Source organism: Talpa europaea, assembly GCF_964194135.1.
Source record: "Talpa europaea genome assembly, chromosome: 3".
NCBI classification, from domain to species: Eukaryota; Metazoa; Chordata; class Mammalia; order Eulipotyphla; family Talpidae; genus Talpa; species Talpa europaea.
The window spans coordinates 78,598,346-78,623,563 of NC_140069.1; the positions used below are offsets into that span (position 1 = coordinate 78,598,346).

General features: G+C 35.6%; 1 protein-coding gene across 4 annotated transcripts in view; it reads left to right on the plus strand.

Annotated features, from left to right (window-relative positions):
* Positions 1-25,218, plus strand: part of CDK14 (cyclin dependent kinase 14) — a gene marked incomplete at both ends in the record, with an annotated part of 470,170 nt that overhangs the window by 201,842 nt on the left and 243,110 nt on the right. The window lies entirely within an intron of this gene.

Consider the following 25,218-nt stretch of genomic DNA (forward strand, 5'->3'; position numbering starts at 1 on the left):
TTTACTCTCATAACAAGCAGCGTCTGTTTAGATGATGGACTTCCATTACTTTTTAAAAATTAGTCAAGAAATTCTGAAGGGTAGAACATATCATCTTAGGAAGAAATACTTCAATTAAGGGACCCTACTTAAAGTCCTCTGATAGCTGTTTATTAGCAATTTGTTTGACACAGGACTTTGTCTTTAGACTTCAATTTCCTCATCTGTAATTTGGAGATATTTATGCCTATATATAACATAGGATTATTGTGGGAATTAAATAAGGAAGCATTTAAAAAAGTTTAGCACAGTGGGTACAGAAAAATTCTCAGAAATTTTTAGATAGTTATAATTGCCTTCAGATTAGAACTGTATTTATTTTCTTTCTAAAAATTGTTTTAAATCTCAGTGTTTCATCACTCAGATTATATTTATAATAAAGCAATTCTATTTATATATCTAAATATAATTTTAAATATGCTTCCAAATAAAGTAGGATGAAATGTAATAAAACTTTACAAATTTAAAGCAAAAAGCAAATCAGTTACTTGATTAACAAAAAAAAAATGACATGAAAAAGAAAACTTGATTTTCATAGTTTTTAGAGTCACATGCTAACAGCTTGTAATTTTTTTTGGTTGTTGATAAGAATTGGCAGACACCCATCAATTTACTCAGACTTACAAAGAATAATAATTTGGGCAATTTACATAAGCTTACTTCGAATCAAAGTCTAGACTCATGGATTTTTATCTTTCATTTGCACAAAATTTTTGTCTGTCAATTGTCAACTGCTTTGAAGCAATTCGTGTTATTTTTTTCAGTGACAGACGTAAAAGGTTATTATTAGAGGTTTTAAAAGAAATATCTTAAACACAGTAAGATGTGCAGCACATAGCATGTGTGTATGGAGACTACTGATGCTACTATTATAGATTATTTATCCGGGCAAAGATCCATGCAGCTGCTGTTATTTCAGTCATGAAGTTCTAAAATAATATAGTCCAACCCTTTCATTGCAAAGATGAATAAAGTGAAGATAGTAAAGTTAACTGACTTGTTCAGGATCACATAGCTAGTGGTAACGTCTCCATCTACACTAGTACTTCTCAACTTGCTATTTGGTGCTTTCCCGCCTTCACCTCTTGGGTCTTTGTTACCTGAAAGGTCTCTATAGGCAATTTAATCATATAGGTTTCTGCCTCAACATTAAGGCAGTTTAGTAGAATAAAAAGAAAGGATTTGAAGTTTATTAATTTATTTACAAACTTCAGTATGCGTGTTGAGTAGATGTCTTGCCAGGCACCTTTCTGGGCAGCAGGTAGAAGCTCTAAGCAGAACGCATCTATGTGTGACCTTGGGCAAAAATCTCAGCTTAAAAAATAATTGCATTATTTTGTATTGAGGTGACTCTAGTTTACAACACTAAGATTTAGGGGTATAGGTGTATTCTTCTTCGAATTTGTGTGTCACACCCCAAGTCCCCACCAAAGCACCAATAAATAAAAGCAAAAAAAATAAAAAAAGACAAAAAACAAAACAAATGGGACATCAAACTAAAAAGCTTCTGCACAGCTAAATAAACTATCATTAAATGAAGACACCCTTCAGAATGAGAGAAAGTATTTGCACATCATACTTCTGACAAGGGGCTAGTATCCAGGATCTACAAAGAACTCATATAACTCAACAAAAAGAAACCCAACCAAAAAATGGGCTGAAGAGTTAAATAGGCACTTCTTCAAAGAAATCACATGGATGGCCAACAGGCACATGCATACCACTCCTTATTATCAAGGAAATGTAGATATCAACTTCTTATTTACTAAAATGAAAATAACAGCATCATCTTTCCTCATAACGTTGAAATATCAAATTAGATCCTGAACTTGCAAGTATCAAGTATGACCCCAATTTAGGCACAACTGATGTGTTATCCAAATTGCACCACCATGGAAACAACTGCCAATGAGTATCAGACCTCAGCTTAACATGTTGAGATTCAACTTTTATCTTCCCCTTCCTGTAACTGCCCCATCTTGTAATCCCTTTTTATTATTGACTCCATGACTACCCAGTTACTCAAGCCAAAATCCTATAAGTCATTTTGACTACTTCCTTCCCCATCAGACTCCATCTTCAATCAAACACCGAACCTCTCTCAAGTGCTACCCAAACACCTTCACCTCCTATCTATCCCTACTGCCGAGGCCTTACTACAGACCTTCATAATTTTTGCCTTAAATATTCAATATTTTTATTCTTCTACACCAGCTGTATGACCTGAATTGAAAATAGGGAGATTCAATAAGTACCACCTCATAATTTGGGAAGCAAACTTATATCCTCTAATCAGGACATTAAATAATCCATTTCTGCGGAAACCTAAGCCTCTTTCCAAGAAAATACCCCTATACACTGGCATCTGAGGGACTGTGAGGACATAAAAACCTGGTCAACCAACTCTCTTCACCCTATAATAAAGACCATCAAACAACATTCACGTCTCAAGCACCTAGAGCTCCCAGACAGCATGTATTTTCTTGTTCTTAAGTATGTCAGTCTAGATCTCCAGGCTGTTGAAGGATGATTTCAATAATAAAAAGAAACGAAACAGACAAGTAGAAAAAATGCAACAGAGACACTACAAAAGAAAATTCAAAGGAATTATATCACTTATTCTGAGAGATAATCTGGTAATGATTCTGGATCTCTCTCTCTCTCTCTCTCTTTTTTTTTTTTTTTTGCATTCGCTATCCAAATATTCTCCTGAATTTTCAGTTCCTATTAATGCATTTTTAGTTCCAAGAAATCTTCATTTTTTTTCTTGACTGTTTCTATTTAATGGCCTCATGTTTTTTAATGAATGCAATATTCCAACATCCCTGTGAGGGTAGTAGAATTTTTCCTCATTTTACAGATAAGGAACCTGAGGTACGCAAAGCTTAAAGCCTTGCTCAAATCCACACCCCAAGCTGGGGTGGTGTCTTCACAATCTATGCTCTTAGCTACTCCGTGGACCTGTTAGTTATTCATCCAATGTGTTCAAATTCAGTGTAAGAGCCAAACATTATTTTTGGGTGCCACCAGTATGCAACTGAGAAACCTCTGTAAAAATAACCTCTAAATTTTGATTTAGTTTCCAGATTAATTCATGTAGAATAAATATGTATCAAATAATGAAGCACATTAGTGCCTCAAAGATCCCTGCTGACAAAACAGCTAAATTCAGAGGTGTTTAAGCTGAGCACAGAATTACTGAATTCTAAGAGCTAAGATTTATAAATAACACAATATAACTTGCCACCCACTGCATTGGGTCAGTGTAGTATTAGCATAGGGGAAAGATACAATGAAAATTGTTTTTATTCTACTTGTTAATTTAGAAATCATTATAAGTTTACTAACAATTGAAAGCGTCAATATTTATTTTTATTTATTTATTTAAATATATATTTTTAAAGATTTATTTTATACAAGGACTGGGGTAGAGGTCAGAAGCGTGGGAGGGTGAGAGAATTCACCAGAGCCAGAGTGGGGAGCAGAACAGGCAGATGGACCAAAGACACTGCTGAGGGGAGCAGCGGGCGAGGCAGGAGAGGTCTGCTGAGCCATTTGGGGTTCTCCCCGGCCGGCGGGGAATCGCACTGGCGCTGCAGAGGCTGAGGACAGCTTCGCAACGTGGCGCTCAACAGCTGCACCACGGGGGAGGCCCACGTCAATATTTATAAAACACAAACGAGGAAACAAATAACTACTTTTTCCCTCCTGCCAGCACTGTTCCAAGGAACCCCTTTCCCCATCCATGCCCATCCTCTCAATTTAGCTTCCAGGAACCTGAGCAAGAAATTTCAAGTCAGGGGGAAGAAAGGGAGAATAGTCTTTCTCTCCCCCAGGAAGATGATAGGAGTAAGTTGTGACTTGGTATTCGGGCATTTGGGATTAAAAAGCAACTTGTGAAAGAAAGAATATTCTAAAGGGTAGTTAGGTTCTATTTGATTCTAAGAACTATGTAATTTTGGAACTGCACTTTTGGAAAAAAAAAGAATCTTATGGAGCGTCACAGGATCCCAACTGATATTTTTAACATTTTGTTTTTAAGTAAATGTGCCCGAACTCACACCAGTGAATTTACAGCATTATGGAAGTAGACTTTTGTCAGTTCACATCTACGCAATAGCATTAGGGATCTCTCTCATGTCAGTTCTTCCTTCCTCCAATCCCAGACTATCTACCAATATGTCAATCGTATTCACTGTCCTGATGGATATAAGCTCTTTCTATGTAAGCTACAGTTCAAAAGTACTTCCATAGTCCAACAGTGACACTTTTTGCCAAAAAAAAAAAAAAAAAAGCAACTAGCCCAAATTTGTTGAGAAAATATGATTCATCTGGTAACCCAAGAAAATAAATGAGCCAAAATTCTGACAAACATGAAGAGGGCTAAACCAGTACCCATCATATTAAAGCTTTTGAACATGCATCATAATCAAACTGTTGAAAGAAAAAGGCAGAAAATCTTGAAAACATTAGGAATAGAGCAACTCATTAGTTACAGGAGAAAAAAAAATGTGTCAGAGGGCTAATCTCTCCTCCAAACCAGTGGAGGCAAGAAAACAGTGTAATGACATGATCAAAACAATTTTGTCAACCACAAATTCTATATCTAACAAAACTATTCTTTAAAAGTGAAGACTAAATAGTTTTAGATTGGCTAGAAATTGGGGGAAAACATTTTCAAATAAAGTGTCTGATAAAGGATCTGTTTGTAAAATATGTAAAATATTTTTTAAGTGGGCAAACAATTTAAAGAAATATTTCATGAAAGAAGACATGGAGATAGTTAAAAATTCATGAAATGGTGATCAGAGACATTAGTCATAAAGGAAATATTTTAAAAGCCGCAATGAGATATCACTACACACCCGATATACAATGGCTGTCATTGGAAAAACCAACTCTATTAAAAGTGTTGACAAGGATGTGGAGAATGTGGAATCCTCATGTATTGCTCCTGGAAGTACCAAATGGTACAGTTACTTTTGAAAACATTTTGACAGTTTTTTTAAAAAGTTAAATATTGCAATAATGAACAACCAAAACCAGCTTAATTAATTAGTGGGCAGAGGATCCAAACAGGCATTTCACCAAAGAAGACATAGAAAATGGGCACCAGACACATGAAATGATGTTCTTCATTGTTTATCATTAGAGAAATGAGATTTTGCCTCATATCTGCTAAAATGACTATGATCAAAAAGATAAGAAACACTAAGTTTTGGCGGCAATGTGAAGAAAAAAGAACATTTACACTGTTAGTAGGAACTCAGAAATAAAATTGATACACCCGCTATGGAAAATCATAAGGTACTCCTCAAAAAATGAAAACTATTTCATCTCGTTTTACAGCTGAGTAGTATACCGTTGTGTATATATACCAGAGTTTTCATCTTGTCATCTGTTATTGGACACTTAGGTTGTTTGCATACCTCGATTATTTTTCATTGTAACTATGTTCTTCATACTATATTCATCATAACACTATCCACATTAGTCAAGATATGAATATAACCTAAGTGCCCACCAATGAATGAGTGAATAAAGATGATATGGTATTGATATACATGGACTATTACTCAGTTTTTAAAAAAAGTGAAATCTTGTAATTTGTGACAACATTGATGGAACTTGAGGGTATTAAACTAAGTGAGAAAAGTTGGAAAGAGAAAGACAAATACCATATGATTTCACCCATATGTGGAATGTAATGAAACAAAGCAAATAAACAAACCCTTAGATCTGAGTACAAGAGGTGGTTACTAGAGGGGAAAGCTGGGGTGGTAAATTGGTAGCATAGGTAGAAGGTATTAACAGATGATATTGAACTAGATCTTTGGTGGTTGGCATGGTGTAGTATATACATTTGTCAATGTGAAGCTTAACTCCTGAAATAGAGTTGTAAAGCAAAGTTACTTCAGTTAAAAAAAGCCAAATATTAAATTAACACATGACCCAACTGTTCTACTCATGAATATCATCTTCCCGAGAGAACAGAAAACATAGCCCTCCATAGACATGTACTTAAAGTTTCTCATGTCAGTGTACAGAATAGCCCAGATAAGAAACAATCTAAATATCCATCAACTATTAAATTGAGAAACAAAATCTCAAATTTCCATTCAGCAATAAAAAGGAGCTAGCTGCCGATAACATGTTTCCTTATTGTTTGGACATTGAAAAATGTATGCTGAATATATAAACCTGGTTATATATACATAAAATTTCTAGAAAAGGGGGAATTTATAGAGACAAAAACCCAGAAAACAGATCAGTGGTTGCCTGGGAGTAGAGTTGGGAGTTAGGATTGACTGTAAATTCTCATGACTTTTGGGAGAAATCAAACTGTGGCAGTGTTGATTGTAATTAGATTTGGATAAATTGTGTTGGTGAATTTAACAATAAGTAAATTATACTTCAATAAAATTGTTTAACAAAATGTGATTAATCTTGGTATAATATTAATAATACTTCATCTTAAGAATAAAAAAAAATCCTAGCTGTAATGATGGCCGCAGAAATCTGTAAACTATACTTCAAGTGAGTTTATTCTATGTTTTGTAAATTATACCTCAACTAAATTTTCTACCCATTTTATTTTACATATCATAGACTTAGCTTATAATCAGTGATGTTAACCCTAGTTAAGTCCAGTGATTATTAAATCTTTATTAATATAAATTTGTTATTAAATTATTAAATCTATGAAATATTTGTTTCAGTTTCTCTAAATTTACTTTACTTTTATCAGAAACAAGCCTATTTTGCTAAATAAAAAATTGATAACTTCCTGTATTAGTGAAGTGTTATTGATGGAATTATAAGGCTATCATTGCAAAAGCCTCGTGAGGTGAAGGAGTGAGGTGGAAATTGTTAGTAAGTCAAAGAGTCTTTAAAAACAATGATAGAAGAGGTGGCACCTAGAATTGCAGTCATCTGGTAGGAGGCAGATTCTCAGGGTCTCCCTTTGGTGCTCCCCAGCCTTCCCTGTCATTATAAGAAATATTGGCTCCATTTCACATCAGAACTTAAAAAAACAAAGAGTTCCTCTCACTTGGTAGAAATGAAGTCTTGTAGTTAACAACACTAATATTGATGATACTATAGCCTCTGTCATTCCAGGAAGGCAAGGGAACAAGGGGTAGGGGCCACCTCTTGTGCTTGACTGACCCACCCTAACCACTTGGAGGAATGAAAGAGATGTCCTATAAGGTTGCACTGAAGAACCCTTTGAAGCCATATGTCATTACTGTCAGTTTTTGACAAACAGCTTTAATCACAACATAACTTGTTCAGTGAGATTTACAAGCTAATATTAGCAAAAAATTACTGCATAGCTTATGCAGTCAAGGGGCTGATTGTAAATTGCAACTGACAGGTTGAACTTTTATGATTCCACAGTGGAGAAGCAGCCAGAGAAGTTATATCTCCTCTATGGAAAGTCCCTTGTCCCTCCCAAGCCAGAGTCTTCCCAAACTTCCCCTCGCCCCCAACTCTGCTTTTACCATCTCTCAAGATGCTATCTCTTTTCCTGAAGTCTTTCTGGTTTTCTCAGAAATAATCTTTGCTTCTGTGTCCTTTTGTTTGAATGCTTTCTGGTTATTATTTTTTGTTTTGCTTGTGTACTTAACCTTTTAACAGTTTCTGCATTTTATTTTATGATACGGTCACTTGTATTCATTTGTAATTATTTATAACCTCTTCGGCCTTTATATTCTGAGAGTTGTGGTATAAGGCAAGCATTGACTAGTTACAGTCCAGCTCTTTCCTTACTGCCAACAAAGTGAAAATAACCCAGAGACCAATTATTGCTTTAATGAAATTTAAACAGTAATGTAAGGGATCATAGTAGTTTTCAGATTAAAAAGGTAAAAGATCTCTGATGTGGTATCGGAAGAGATGAGGTTTAGGCTGAAATTGAAAGGATAGTCTCTTAGTTCATTGGGTTCACTATAACAAAATGCCACAGATTGAGTGCCTCAAAAACAAGCAGCAATTTTAGTTACTCATGGTTCTGGAGGCTGGAGTGCAAGGTCAGGATGCCAGCATGGTTGAAATCAAGGCCCTCTTCCAGGTTGCAGATTTCTTGCATCCTCACGTGGTGGAAGAGGCTACAGGGTTCTCTTTAAAGAATATTAATCCCATTCATGAGGGCAGTGCCCTTATGGCTTAATTATCACCCAAAAGCTCCAACTGTTAGCCACCTTTGAGGGTTAGGATTACAACACGTGAATTTGGGGAGAGGAAGTACACAAAACATTCAGGCCAGAGCAGATGGGCAGGGTTCACATAAGGAGAAAGGAGCAGAGAAAGGCATTCCTGCTAGGGCAGCTGGCTTAACGTCAAAGTAGGAAATGTCAGTTCCTTCACCATGCAACGCCATCACTAGTTTGACTGGCATACAAGACAGTAAGTTTTTCGACAGTGGGGTGTGTGTGTTATTCCTAAATGGGTAATGAAAACTAGCTGCTCTTGTATTCACTGTTATTCTAAAAAGATAATTTGGGCATTGTTCTTTCCAAAGTCTTAATTCCTCAGACTTATGATTGTTTCTTGTTACTTTCCTATTAAAAATTTTCTTGTTGATGTTGGATCATTAATATGGTTATGGCATCTGGGATAATTGGTGAGGGAAAACTCAGGAGACCCTGTAATCTCTGAGGGAATGTCATGGGGAAGAGGAGATAAGAGAATGTGCTTAGTGTAGGGGAGGAGGATTAGTATAGTACTGTAAGCCAGGCTGATTGTCAAATTGATAGAACCACTTATAGAAACAGGAAGACCAAAGTGCCAGCAGTTTTATGGCCAAAGTAATCAAATTGATATTGCATATGCTCAACTTTAGGTGATAGCAGTTTACCCCAGAGAAATCACTGAAGCATAGGACTTTAGAACTGAAAAGAGCTTTAGTGATTAAGTATTCTGGTCGCTCCCCTTTACGAGAGTTCCGTAGGTCATTTGAACTGGGAAGATTAGGAGAGTTCAGGCCTATGAAGGTCTTGTCAGTTACTGTAGAGAAGATGGTTGGAGATCTGGCAGTGAGTCACATCTTTAACAAGCAGTTCTAGCCACAGATTACAACTGGTCTTGGTGGGAAGTGCCAAAGAAATATGTCTTTTGGGTTGCTCTATATTTCTCATTTTCTTCTGACATTTTGGAATGTGGTGGAACTCTTCAAAAGACCATCACATATTCTTATTTTAATTTTAAGTAGCAAATTAATAGCATATGTGGAAAAAAATGTACCATATGGTTTATAGTGGAAAACGTTTAGAAGGATAAGGTTAAAGAAACTTTAGCGTGGGACATTTACATTTTTTGGAGACTTGCCATCCTACTCAAATCCCTGAGTATACTCACAAGAATTGCACTGATAATAGTACTTTTTAAAAGCCCTAACAGTTTGCACAGGACCCAAGAAAAAGAATTCAAGGAAATAATAAGCAAGAACTTGGCAGTCATTTCATGTACTGTAAGCTGTACTCTTTCCTGCTGTCCTAAAGTTTAGGGCTAGTGTGGGCAGGAGCCAGCAGCAGGGGTCAGTTTTAATGATGATAGCTTGATTTCACAGAAGTATTTATGATTACGAAATTTTCTTAATGAACACTGGGATTGAATTGTCTGTGGGGACGCCTTTTTTTGGTCAGCAATTTGAGCAGTTTTAATGATGAGCAGCGATTAGTGGGATTTGCTTAAGTTGATTGGGGTAATAATTTTTAAAGTTCTAAATAAGTCAGATAAAGAAAATTGCCTATGATTTCACTCATCTGTGGAAGATAAAGAAACAAAAGTCAATTCTTAGATCGAATACATAAGAACAAAGTGATTTTTCCCAGAGAGGAAAGGAGAAAGCTGGTGGGTAAAAGCGATCGATTGGTTGTATGGTTGTATGGTGAGGCTTTGGGTGGCAATCATAGTGTAATGTCAATATATACAGATGTCAAATCATAATGCTGTGCACTTGAAACCTATATAATATTTTAAACCAATGCTACTTCAGTAAAAAAAAAAACAAAAAAAAAAAACTAAAAATAAAGATAAGGTTGTCCTAAATGTGTAGTGGTCATTTAATAAAAGATTCTGTGACATTGCTTTTTAAACAGCTTTAATTATGCTGAGATTGCAAGCCTTATGGGAGGCAAGCTTTTCTACTCTTAGAGACTCAGGGTTGATTGGGATCTTTAGCAGGACTTTCCTTTTTTCTTTCTTATGTTAATACATTTGGAATATTTCAGATGGCTAATGGTGGTAAAGGGAACCAAACTCCCACCATCTACCAACAGAATGGAAACCCACAGAATGACTTCCAGATGAATTCAAACCTAGGTCAGTCTATTCTACTGCAGAGCTGTTAGCACTAAGATGTGCTGCTTCCCAGAGAGGGATCATAGAGGCTGAAACTTAACCCTTGAGCAACTGCTGCTGGTTTGGCTCTGAGCAGCAGACCAGACCCCCAGCTCCTGCTCTAGATTTCTTTCCTAGCCTAACACATGCATTCCTCCCTGGAAGAATCATGGATATTTTAGAAAACAATTGAAACTTTCCTGGCAGGCATTTATCCATAATCAATACATTTTGGAAAAATAGATGAACCAAATACTAGCATCTTGCTGTTTCAAAAGATGACTATTTTTTCTTTTTCTTTATATATTTTTTGCATCATTGTTCACTTTTAAACAATGTTTGCTCCCCGCCACCCACTCCAGGTGTAGTCCCCATAGAATTTCCTTCACCAATTCAGCCATGTATCATCACCACAATCCCCTGTGCTCGTCCCTCCCTCCCTCTGATCCCTCTCCCTCCTCCTCCCCTGCAGGATGTCTCTGGTTTATAATTGTCTGTCTGTTTTTGTTTTGTTTTGTATTATTTTTTCCCCTGATGTCTTATTTGGTTCCAATATAATCCTGCTATAAGTGAAACCATCTGATATTTTTCTTTTTCCTTCTGACTTCTTCTACTGAGCATAATTCCTCCTAGCTCCATCCATGTTGCTGTGAATGGCATTAGTTTATCTTTGATTGTTGAAAAGTATTCCATTGTGTATATACATCACATCTTGATCCAGTCATGTATTTTTGGTCATATAGGTTGTTTCCAGGTTTTACTTATTATAAATAGTGCTGCAATAAACATGGGGGCACAGGTGTTTTGAATCAATGTTTTTGTGTCCTTTGGGTAGATACCTAGGAGTGGAATTGCTGGGTCATATGGTAGCTCCATTTTTAGTAGACTCAGGAACCTCTTGACAGCTTTCAGTAGTGGTTGGGCCAGTTTGCACTCATATGAGAGTTCCTTTTTCATCACATCCTCACCAACATTTGTTGTTGCTAGGTTTGTTTGTTTTTTTTTTTTTTTTTGATATTCAAAAGATGACTATTAACATAGCAGAACTTACCGATATGACACAGGATGAAGTTGTTAGTGCAAAAGAAAACATTTTTAAAGTGTTGCTATACCTGGGGAGCTAAATCAAGTGGAGAGTGGGAAAATATGGATGTTTACTACACACTTTTGCTTTCAAATGCACACTTGAAAATTTTCAGCATTGAGGATCTCTGGTAGTTTAGCTGCAGCTGGAAAAACTGTACTTTTAGATACTTCTTTAACATCCAAAAGAATTTTATCTCAATACTAGCTTATTACTAGATTATTGAAAATATCAGTATTTGGCCAATAAGCCTATACTAATATTTGCAATTTACCCAAACTATTAGAAAAAATTTTTATAATTATTTTTGTGTATGTATACATAACTTGTTATCCAAACCTTTCATTTGATGCCACTTTTATACAAATTGCTGTGGTTAAAACAAAATATGACCAGAGGATTATATGGGTATTTTATTTCACAATTTGATAAATATGTGTGTTGATTTTGGGCTTCATAAAGTATCTTCACAAATCCTTAAGTACGGTGACATATTGCTTTGGTCTGTGCTTGGAGTTGTTAGTGAGAGCTTTATGTGTCATTGGAGGGCTTTTATGTTTCAAAGATGAAGTAGAATGCAAAAACCAATTTGAGATAACAGTCAGAAGCTGAGATTTTCAAACCTGTAGTCTTTTCTTAGGAAGAATATTTACTTTTCTTTGTTTACGGAGAAATAACTAAGTGATTTGTTATATGTATATGACCCAGAGGATATCTGGCAAGCTTTCTTTAATGCTGATATTTCCAGGATACCGTCCTTTCTTTGTATCACATCACCACATCCCTGCAAATTAAGTTTATTTTAAATTACTCATGTTTATTAAGTGCAGTTCATGCTTTTCATTTCCCTGATGAAAATGAGTTTCAAAAGATTTTTCATAGAAATTAACATGTAGGAAACTCTAATTGCTGTGGGCCCCCTGAGTTTATGGAATCATCCTAAGCAATTTGTAGCCTTTAGAGAAGAAAGAGAAGACATTTCTTTAAGGTTTAAATGGTCATTTAAAATGTGTACATTAATGCAAAAAACAAATCTTTTGAGAATTTCCAGCTTTTTGAGGAATGTTAACCTCCCCTTAGTAGAAAGGGGTAGTTTTCTAATGTTGAAATTTGCTCTTCTGTTGAGGAGCAACAAAACTCTCCTTTTTGAAACAATTTTGGTAAAAGAATAATCAGAAAATCAAAGTAAGTTAAAATACACACAGTAATTCAAACATGGGAATCAATTAATATTTTTAGACTTTTTCAAATAAAAGCTATAATTTTTTTTAAAGTTTACCAATGGCTTGCACTCAGCAAATATTCATGACTTTTTCAAATTTTTGATCATCCTTAACATAGTTTTGTAATTTGACACTGCTGCTGCCACTGAAGAAGTGTATGACCCTTGCAGTATTTAACTGCACATCTTGTGTTGTATTTTTTATTTGCTAAATCTGGTATCTTGAAGACCCTCCTCTTCTTTGAGAAATGCCTTCTCCTCACTCTGCTTTTTGTGTGCATCCTGCAAATCTATGGCCGTGACTGTCTTCAGTGTCTCACAAGTGTCCACCTGTCCTTAAGGGAACAGCTGCTCACCTTTCTGTGTTGATTTCCCAGCCCACACCTCTAGCCTTGGATACTTCAGTCCCCAAACCTAGCCAACCTAATATAACCTTATTGAATGCAGTGCTACAGTTTCTAACTCAACACAAGCAAACCGAAATCTGTTTTGAATGCCATGGACCAATGATCTCATCAGATTCAGGGTTAACATGATTTTCATTGACTGAAAGAAATCAGGGTGTCTGTGCCCCGGCCATATTATGTTAGAAGCCTCTCTCTCCTCCTAAGTAATCTGTTGCCGTGTTATTAGAGTTTTCATAAAATGGCTCCTACTTTCATCCGCCTCCATCTTATCCCCTTTTGTCGACGTTCCTATTTTCCTATCCAGATTTAAAGTAGAAAAGATTCCCAGCTGTATATCTTTTGATTTTATTTATTTATTCTACCTACTAAACATAGAGCTTCCATATGATCCAGCAATTCCACTCCTAGGTATTTACCCAAAGGACACAGAAACATCAATTCCAAAGAACACCTGCACCCCTATGTTTATAGCAGCACTGTTTACAATAGCTAAGCTTTGGAAACAACCCAAATGCCCAAAAATAGATGACTGGATCAAGAAGATGTGGTACATATATACCATGGAATATTACTCAGCATTCAAAAAAGATAAACACATGCAATTTGCAGCAACATGGATGGCGCTGGAAGGGATCATGCTCAGCGAAATAAGCCAAAAAGAAAAAGAAAAATACCGGATGGTCTCACTCATAGCAGGAATCTAGAAAACTTAAATAAGGGACCAGGAAAATGAATAACTATAAGAAAGTGAAAATCAAAATCAACAAAAAACTATGAACCAGAGACACTTTTAGGGGGGCGGGGGTGGGAGGGGAGGGATTGGGGTCAGAATGGGGGGGCTGCAATTGTATGGGGAATATAACAATAAAATTTATTAAAAAAAAATAAATAAATAAATATACCTTTTATCTTCTCAAAAAAAAAATAAAAAAAAATAAAGTAGAAAAGATTCTTGAAATAATTTCCTTTCTGCACCCCTCTGATTCCTGTGCCCATTTTTTTCATTTGCTCCTACATTTTGTCATTAGATTCATACTCTTTTTTTTTTTTTAAAGATTTATTTATTTATTTATTTATACAAGCACTGGGTACAGTCAGAAGCATGGGAGGGCGAGAGAATTCACCAGAGCCAGAGCAGAGAGCAGAACAGGCCGACTGACGAAGTACACTGCTGAGGGGAGCAGCAGGTGGCAGGAGAGGTCTGCGTTCCAAGTGGGACCCTTGCCCGGTGGCTGGGAATCAAACTGGCACTGCAGAGGCTGCGGGCAGCTTTGCAACCCAGCGCTCAACCGCTGCGCCACCAGGGAGGCCCCTAGATTCATACTCTTTAAGCACAGTCTTAGTTAGGGTTCTCTGGAAATGGACTTGGAGGTAGGTTTGCATGCGGGTTTATTGGGGAGTGCTTCAAGAAATACACCTGCAAGGGAATGAAATAGGCAGGTTTGGGCAGAGACAGACGTTAACCTGCAGTTGACTTGTACCTGAGGCCGCAGCAGATCTACAGAGTGCTCCAGAGTTGTCACCAATTGAGGCAGTGGACAAGACTGTGATGCCCTCTTAGCTCTCCCAAGAGGCCCCTCGTGGGATCCATTTTAAAGGCACCACTAATTTAATCTCATGTATCACTCTCCCTTGCTCTGTAACTACCATATTAGTTTCTTCCTGTCTCTTGCCTTACCTTAGATTTCTGCCTCTGAGCAGGTAATTCCCTGAGAAGAGACAGGAACCATGGGGAGGCTGGCCTGGCAGCCAAGGACTCTTCCCTCGAAGAGTGGGTGCTGTGAACTAATAAGCCCCAGTGATTTTGAACATCTCACTCGACATCTCTCGACTTCTGTTTAGGAATCCTCTGCTAACTTCCCTCCTGCAGTGGTTTCTTTCCTCTAAGTCTTCTATTTTTCTTTTTACCCAGTCCCTGAGTGCTACTGATAGATAGTTCTGTGTACTTCTGTTTTTTCATTGTATATTTATCATATTTCTTTATTAGCTTTGTGGATGCTGTTATCCCTTCTTTTCCATTTTCTCTTTATTCAATAGATCTGGAAACTTTAATGTATCAAGGTAACATTAGTTTATAGTACTGTATATGCTTCAAAAATGTAAGATCCCACCTCTTCAGATGTATGTGACCATACCACACCCACCACCAAGGGTGTGGTGGGTGTTATCTTTAACATTATTTTATTTTGGAAGGCGAGACTTAAGTTTCATTTATGTGATATTCTTGATAGAATCTAGCAAAATATTAGGCTCATCAGAGAAGATCACTGTTTTATTCCCTGATTATTTTTAAAAGTGACAGTTTCAGAAACATTAAGACTGATGAATAAGATAGGAAGAGAGTTTTCTAGAAAGATTGTATTTACACTCTAGGGATGAAATTTTCTGAATTTCAGAGTTACCTGTTTCTGAGGGTCTGTTTGATGTCTTTATCGATGACTGGAAGTTAGATTACGAATGAATAGCTGTTTTCTTCTCTTCTTATCCTAGATCACTCTTCCACACTGTGCTGGGACCAATGTGATCTGAATTCCTCCCTCTGATTCCGAGCTTTTAAACAAATTCCCTTCCTTTCTTGAGCTCAGCACTATGCTCTCCTGCACCTCGCCCACCCCTCCTTCCTCCCTCGACTGTCCTGTAATACTCTCCTTATGCACAGAGCAGTTCTTCCCTGGGCAAGACCTTGAATATCCTGAACTCTTCACTTCAAACATGTATCAGTGAAGAAGGTACCACATTTACACACAGAACATGTCAGCTGAAACAAGGCAGGCATAAAAGAACATAATGTTACAAAATGGGCAAAGCTAATCTATGGGGCTATAATTAGAATAGTGGTTAACTCTTGGTAGAGGTGGTATTTAGAGTGAACACCAGCAAGTTTCTAGATTGCCAGGAATCCTTTATTTCTTGATCTGGTGTGATCACACAGAAATTAGCTGTGTTCTTATGTTTGGTACTTCTTTGTATGTGTGTTATATGCTGATAAGTTTTTTTTTAAATCTGTCTTCTTCATAGGCTGATCTCTTTATGAGCCCTTCTGTGAATGGGGCCTTACGTGACTCTTTGCAGAAGTACTGATTTAGAGATAATTGAAAGAGAGGAGCCATTAGCTTGGCTCCTTTTGTACATCCATTTGTAAACTTACCGATTGGGTATAAAAGAAAAATAAGATGACTCCAAGGAGAAAAACCGTTGCAAGAGAGAGTTCATTGGAAGCAAAGGCCTTACGGTCTGAGTGAAGGTGAAGTTTGGGCAGTGGACTCAGGCTCTGGAGAAAGAGTGAGAGGTCATTGAATCAATATATCTGCTTAGATATTATATATTAATAATAAAAACCTCATGATCAAAGTCTTGAATTCTTCCTTCAATAGGGCCAACTTATCAGATTGTTTTTTCTTATGTCTTCTTAATTCTTTCTTCCCCAGTTCTTGTTTTACCTTTGGAAAGAATTAGAGCTGTTGATCATGATTTTCTAGTAATTATTTAAAATAATGATTAATCTGGGGTTTTTTTTTGATGTTGTTTAATCCCCATTGAATACTTCAGAATATCTGAGAAGGGAAAATTGATGTATGTGGCGTAGTTATTAACTTGTTCTCTTTAACTACATTGTTCAATTTGGATGTAGCTTTTTATGACACAAAGGGTTTTAGCAACAGAAAGAAGAGACCCTGTTGGACTCCTCTGCCTTTAACTGGGTAATATAATCAGATTGGAAAGGAGAAATAGAGGTGTGGGAAGCCAGTGAGGTGAGAAATAGTAGGTTTGTTTGTATTGGTCAAACTGAGTCTGCAGTTTCGGCATTCAGTTAAGTATGGGAACTTGGGACATATTGTTAAACTTTTCTCTAGAAGAGCTGTCGCAGCAATACTTTTCTTCTTCTGCAAGGCTCTTGAGAGGCCTGGACACAATGCTTGCAGAGTTACAAAACCAGTGAATGATCAGTTGAAGGCTCTGGTATTTACTGTGATGGTGATGTGGGTCTGGAACAGAGGGGACACACATTTCCAGATTGTTAGTTCACACACACAATATTTCCATACAGGTATCACGTGGTAAGCATTTTCCATATGTTTGGGAGATGAAAATAAATAAAAAGAAAGTCATTGTTTCTCAAATAACAACAAACACAAAAATTCCTGAAGAGTGAAACAACAATTTTATGGCCATATTTTAGAAAGTAAATACAAAGGGAATCCAAAATAAGTGAAGATTCACATGAGGTGGGTTTTCCCAGAAAGGCTTGTGTTAACAAAGGTAGGTGTGCTCAGAGCTGAGTTTTGGAAAACTCAGATGACAAGTCATGTTCACTCTGCATGGACTCCGATTTAGGTACTGACTTCCTCCTTATACTTACTATCTCATCTAATAACACAATTTTATGGTGAGGTGCAGTTACTGGTGTTTTATATGTGATGAGGGAGGAAGTGTAGGTATCTTTGTGTCCAAAGCCCTTGTAGCTGATTGCATCCTAAGAGTGAACACGGTATTTGTAGGGGATAGTACCAACATAGTTTTGGAATCAGTTGTCAGAGGGGCTGTGAGTCGAATGGGGAATCATTCTAACTCTGTTCTCTTTAAAATCCCAATGGAACAATAACTAATAAAGGGAAACCTGGTATAGTGGAAAATATGTGGATGTGGTGTGTGAAGTGCTGGATTCAAGCCCCTGCCATGTGTTAGCTGCTCGTGGCTGTAGAAAAGTTACTCAACAAAGCTGGGCATCTGTTTTCTTTAAAGTGTATTTAAAAAGGGATGAAATAACAAACTTTACCATTTTTCTCTGTATACTATTATAACTATCTCCCGGATTTGTGAAATTGTCAAGTGCTGCAAGTTAATAACATCATGATGATATAATGGCAGCAGCAATAATAGTTTAAAATAGTAGTGAAATGGGCAATAATAGCTTGGCATCAGATGTCCACAAAAATTAAACTGCCCTTTGTTGGCAATCTTTCAAATATTTGCTGATTAAGTTGTTTTGGTAGATTTGCAGTTTATGCCCTTCTTGGCTCAAACAAGCAATTAAATTCTCCTCAGGAAGTTATGAAAGGTTACCTTTAGTTGTACAGTCTATGCTGCTGAAATTTTGGCTTTGGTTCAGGATTCATGGCCAAATTAACTTCTGAATCACTTGAGGGCTATTCATAAAGAACAGGATTATGTACATGACTCAAGTTCATGTACACAGCTAAAGTGACATCAGTTTCACATTGTAGCCCAGTGATAGAAACTCTACTTCTGTACTTTGTACTCCTTTCAGAGCTGAAAAGTAGCCATCTGTGGGTCTGTGATTATGTTTATGTGTGAGTGAGCTTTTGACTTAGGCCAGAGCTTACTAGTTTCAGGGAGGATGCCTCCAATTTAGCAAGCTAGGTTAGTAATACAAGGCCTCACATTTTGGTCTTTTCCAAGTCCTCTCTAGGTAAAATGCCTCGTGAAAACCACTGAAACCATCATATAATTATTTCTAAATATTAAATCCTAGCACCCTTAGTGGGGCTTTGTTAGAACTAGGAAATATTTATTTCATACTTACAGTAGTTGTTGGCTTTGCTTACCTTATGTGATGTAATTAAATACAAACTTATAAGTGATGTTTTAGATTTTTTGAATTTTTTTTAAAGATAGCTTGAGATGCACATTTTAGCAACTATAGTTCTTACTAACAGAATTTTTTTTTTTTTACTTATTGTTATTTAACTTTTTTTTAAATGAAAATAGCCTTCTATCATAGCCTAAGTTTCAGGTGTTCATCATTGAGAATAAACATGTATATATTACATTAAGTTCATGGCTAAAAAAAGACTTTTGTTTTATGATCTATCTGTTATATCTAGAAAATCTTTGCCTATCCCAAGTTACAGACTTTTCCCATTATTGTCATCTATAAGTTTTATAGCTTTAGCCGTCCTCATTTAGGCCTATGATCCATTTCAGATTTTAGTGTGCAATTGTGAGTTTCAAGACAAGGCTTATTTATTTATTTGTTCATTTTATAAATAGATAGCCAATTGGTCCAGCATCATTTATTGAAAAGACTAAACTTTTTGCAATAAAACACCTTGGTACCTTTGTTGAAAATCAGTGACTACAGTGGAGGATTATGTTGCCTTGGTCATGGGTGAAGTGCAGTAATATAAATCTCACATTTGAACCTACACCCCTAAATCACATGCAGTCCTACAAACCAATGCTCCACCCTCATAAAAAATACAATTAAATAAAGAAAATCAATTGAATCTAGATATGTGAGTCTATTTCTGAACTTTTTTCTCTGCCTTTTGTATATATATCAAATTGTCACACTTCCTTGAAAACAGTGCTTTGTATTAACCTTGAAATCGGGTATCTATATTCTCCAATTTTGTTCTTCTCTTCAGAACCATTTTGGCTACTCTAGATCTTATGCAGTTCCACATAAAATTAATTAATTAGTTAATTAAGTTATTGAGTTTATGTTGGTCCCTACATTGTACGTGATGCAAGGGAGTAGACTCTTATCTCTCCAGATGTATATCACCATGCCCCACCCACCACCAGAGCACCCACATCCCTTTATTACATACTTCATAAATCCATATCCCTTTATTATGTGTATATATTATTATTATTATTATATATGATGGGGCTTTCCCCCTCTTTCCCCTCCTCACTCCCACTTTCCCCCTCTGTAGTCGCAATTCTGCAGTCATGTATTCTAGGCTTTGTTTTAGTTTAGTTTTGTCAGTTTGTTTTGTTTTTCTATCTTCTGCATATGAGTGAAATCATCTGATACTTGTCTTTCTCCCTCTGATGTATTTCACTTAGCATAATCCCCTCCACTTCCATCCATGTTACCACAAATGGCAAGAGCTCGTCTTTTTATTTTTTTAAATATAGCTGACTGGTATTCCTTTGCATAGATGTACTGTGTCTTCTTAATCTAGTTATCCGTCTTTGGCCACTAGTAAACAACTAGGGTATTTACATAACATGAATATTATAAATAGTGCTGCAATGAACATAAGACTTACAAAATTTTTCAGATTGAGCTTTAATATTAATGACTTGGGAAATAAATATAATTGATTTTTAATAAGCTGTTTTGCTAACAGAACTAAATTCTGTTTGATAAACTTTCTGCATCTTTAATTTATTTATCATTATTTAAATTTGTATTACTCATGTTTTGGAAAGGATCCTTTGAGGATAATTATAATTAAAATAAAAATGACCACACAAAGTGTGGTAGTTATGTTTCTGTTAGTCAAAACTCCTAACAGTTTTATTTTTTAAATTAAAGCTTTGATTAGTCATCTGGACAGAAATTTCAAGAAATTGCTTTGCAATTATAGCTATCTTAGAATTCCTTCCATAGAAATTGAGCAAAGATGCCAATTAATTCCAGCTGTTGGATGAATTGTATGTGGAGGTCTATAAGTTCAACTTCCAACAACTTAGGATTGGAAACTCTTAAATGCTATAATTTAGAAACCAGGAAGCTTTGAAGGCTGCTAGTCTGTTCTTTTGACTGACTTCTTGAATGAAGCATTGCTTTTTTTCATTTTTTTTTCAAGAGTTCAGTATCCTGGCATTGTTGACCATCTCTGTGGGAATGCTAGTTCCATTAGAAAGGTCCTCATCTTTTACTGTTTCTAGAGTTTTATTTTTCTGGAATGTTGTATAGTTGAAACCCACGCCTATGTAGCCTTTGCAGATTTCCTTTTTTCAGTTAACAATATGTAGATAAAGTTATTCTGTTTTTGTGAGTTGATGGCTCATTTCTTTTTATCACATAATAATATTCCATTGTACACATGTGCCACATTTCCATTATTCATTTGCCTGCTGTAGTACATATTAGTAGCTTGCAACTTTTGGCAACTATGAATAAAGCTGCTATAAAGTAAGTACTTGTAGAGACTTAAGTTTTCAACTCTTCTGAGTGCTTAATTTCTTTATTACTTACCAAGTAGACACCATAAATAAAAGTGTGTGTGTGTGTATACATATATATGTATATGTGTATATGTGTATATATGTATATATATGGATCAAGATAAATATATCATCCCTGTGGGGTTAGGAGGTGGAGAATGGGAGGTCAGCTGTCTGAAGTTTAGGACATGGGTTAGACAAAAGTTGATAAATGCCAACCTGCCTCCTGCTGATGGATAAGTTGACTGTGGGGAGAAGCTTGAAGGACATTTTCTTACTTGGTTACAGTTCAGAACAATCTAGAATCATAAAAACATCCTTAATACCAATTATAGACCTAGTTAATTAAATTCACATAAGTACTTTTAAACTCATCTATTATAAGCATAATATATTTTGTTCATTTTAAGCATTCCAATGTCTTGACATAGCAACCAGAATTTTCCAGGTACTTAAATGCCATTTTTATAAACCCAATAGAATAAAAATTTAAATGTAATTCATCTTACAGATTCCAGTGATGGTGAGAATCCAGTAAAAGGCATTTTTATATTTCAATTTAAAAATCACAAATTTAAATTTAACTGAAATTATAAGTAAAGTTTATTAAAATAGCAAATCATCTTAACCATAATAAATATTTTGTCTACTAAATGTGGAACTTTGTTGGTTACACATTAATTTGTTCAGAGGATAATTTGAGGATAATTAAAATAAAAATGACCACACAAAGTGTGGTAGTTTTGTTTCTGTTAGTCAAAACTCCTAAGAATTTTATTTTTTGATTTAAAGTTTTGATTAGTCATCTTAGTCACATCATTAGTCACATTAATTCCTGACAGCATCAGAAGCTTTAATACCATGGATTCTTGTTGTCCAGTGATTGTCATCGCAGGAAAGGCAGGCTTTTTATATAAAATGAGTTAGATAACAGCCAAAGATCTGAGACCTGGTGGAGGACTGCATGGATTCCAGTGATTCTCTACCAGCCACTGAGGAATATATTGTGCCTTTTTGTATAGTCAGTATCAGAACTGGAGGATCCACATCTTTACTTTGCAGTAATTCATTTATCTTATTGGAATCTGCAGTTCTTCAATTCAGGAGGCAGTTAACTTCCTTCAACTAATCACTTTCTCATTGAATTCTAAATTCTTTTCATATTATTCCTGTCTTCAGGTCATAACTCTTAAAGCTATTTTAGTTTAATACTACAGAATTCTCCCTACCTCTTATGCCTCTTTCTAGCCACCATACCAAAGTTTTGCTTATGATAGTTACGCTGACTGAGTTTCTAGCTATGCCTGACAGAGATACCCATCTGCTTGTTGACTGACTTGTTGACCAGTGACCATGAATCATTCTTAAGAAATGGTAAATAAATAGATTCTAATTAAAACACTTATCATCATCCTCCACCATAGTCCATTAGGCTCCCTCCCCCCATTACTTCGCACCTTCAACCCTCGTGGCACGGTATAGTAACATATATCTGAAGAGGTATGAATCTATACCTCTAAATTATGCATAATGTTGTAAACCAGTGTTGCCTCAATAAAAAAGAATACAATTAAGTAAGAAATAAAAATACTTTTGAGCCCTTAACTGATTGATTTATTTTCCTTATGCCCTGCACACTCATGTTATGTAAAACCAGAAGGAAAATTAGTGGTGTAAGCACAAAGCTGAGAATAAATGGAATACTTGAAATTATTTGAAGACTTGGGGTTGCTAAAGTAACTCATCTTCAGCATGGGGTTTACATTGGACATGGTCACTTATGGTTTTTTAAAAAATCACTTTATGTTCAGACCAATTTATAACAAAATATCTAGTATTTAAAGAAGATATAAGTGTTTTAAAATATACCTGAAAATCCCTTAAATAAACTTGAATTTTTGAAATTCATCCAGGATGAAAAAAAACGTGTTCCTTAATTTTGAAATGTCAAGGATAAAATAAGCCTTTATGTTTGAACAGTGCTATATGGTACATAGGATTCTTTCCCCTATTTTATCTATGCATCTGTGTACCTGAGACCAGGTTTGGTAAAAATGCTTTATTTAACTCCAAGTTGTAGGTCAGGAAGAGTAACTTACTTTAAACTATTTGAAATGCTTTTGAAGCGGGGCACTCAGCATAGTGGGTTATCACTCTTATGGTGGCCAGTGGTGTTAAGAAAAGTCACATGGGTAGGGACTTGATTTCCAGAGCTGATAATTGTGTTTGTACAGTCTCATTTCATACTACTGGCCATTTGCTCCCCATATCTGCGATCCTCTCCATGCTTTCTACCCTGTCAAGGCTTAGCTCTTGACTTTGACTTTGCCTTTTCTCCAGAGAAAAAGCAAAGTTGTGATATTGTGGAATTCAGAATTAGCAGGACTGGATATAGTTTCAGCTCTGCCACTAAATGTTTCATTTCAAATCTCATTAATGTTCTAAGAGGACAGAGGTGTTTGCAACTATTAATTGATTTATATTAAAAACTATCTCACTTATAACATTCATAAAACTTTAAGTCAAGCAATTACTCTAAAATGAACACCATGGAAGGAGTTTGGGGCTGTGATTCTGGGACATTTCTTCATACCAGGACCCCTTGGTAGATCATGAGTATGATTCCACAAATATACCGAAACACACATCAGGTCCAGTGAATCAGAATCTTTGTGTCTGCGGTATAGGGAAATCATTTTTTTAGTTTTCCATATACTTTAATGTGTTTTCATATTTGAATTTAGTGTTCTAGGGATACGGCAAAAAATATAAAGCATAGACTTTGCCTTCCAGAAGCTTAATGTCTAGTTTAGAAAATGAAATGAAAGTGAGTAGCATAAGTGAGCAATGTTATATTGAGTTTTGTGGGTTTTTTTTTTTTTCAGTTGTTGTAAATGGAGGGGAGTCTAGTTAAAACCCAAGTTGGGTGTCCTTGATTTATTCTTGGATTAGAGAGTTTGGAAAGAAAAGTATCAGATAGTCAAACTGGTATAACAAGATTTATTTTAGTATATCAATCATACTTATGACTTCAGAGCCTATACATAATGTTGAGTAGTGTTTCATGTATTAATATCGCCCCATCCCACCAAAAATGAAAAAAGCTTCTAAGAAATTTTTTCAAGGAGGACTTAAAAATAGACTCAGCTCTTTTGGTTAAATTTAGCTTTATTATGAAAATAAAATATCTTACATTGTTGATAATTTTTAGTTGCATCTCATTTCAAATTCCTATAAGAATTCAAACTTTGGGTTTTGAATAATAGTAATCATAATCTGAAATAGTTGAAGTTATCTATACCAATTTACCCAATTGCCTTATTATGAAAGTGTTCAGGCAATAACTGAAAGAACTCTTAGTGGTGATGAAACAAGTTATTAGCTCTTGGTGTTTGTGCTCTGATAGTCTTTTTTTTTTGCCACTGTATTGTCTATATTTTATATATTTTTTTATTTTATACATTTTTTATAACATTTTTCATTTTTGCACAATGTATGTATGCATTTTCATCTTGGTTATAGTCCCCATATAATTCCCACCCTCCTTGTTTTGATCCTACTCCTTCCTCCTGTAGTGTGTCTCTGGTTTATAGTTTTATTGTGATAAAGATAAGTGGCTTTCTGAAACTTCATTGTAAGGACTTTCATAAGTAAATTAACTTCAAATAGGAAGAAATGAATTTGAGAAATTCATCTCTCTGCTTTATATTTCTCATTCAGCTTATACAATTAATATCTTCCTAGAAATTACTTTGGAAAAACTGTTAATCAACAATGTTTATAGATGTTCGCTGAGAAATAAACATGATCATAGATTCAGTTTGTTTAAAAAAATGGGAATAAATTTGATAGATAGATTGACTGGTTTGAAGTTTAGTAAAAAGCAAGTGAGTACAGAGACTGGGGTAGGGAAAATGGTTAGGTAAAGTAGGACCTAGTGTATAAAGTCACGATTTTGTGTGTGTGTGATTGTAACGAGAAGCTATTGGAGTAATAGGGAAGAAATTGAAAGGTCTGTTTATTTGCAAGGGGATGATACAACATTATTTAATTTTTAAAAGACTGCTTTGCATTTGTATTTTTAGGGTACTAGAAAGACATTGACAGCTTAAATTAGGGTGATAGTTTGGAGATGGGGAAGAAAGAATAGGATCTGGTATATTTATGGTGTTACCACTAATAGAAACTTATTTCTAGAT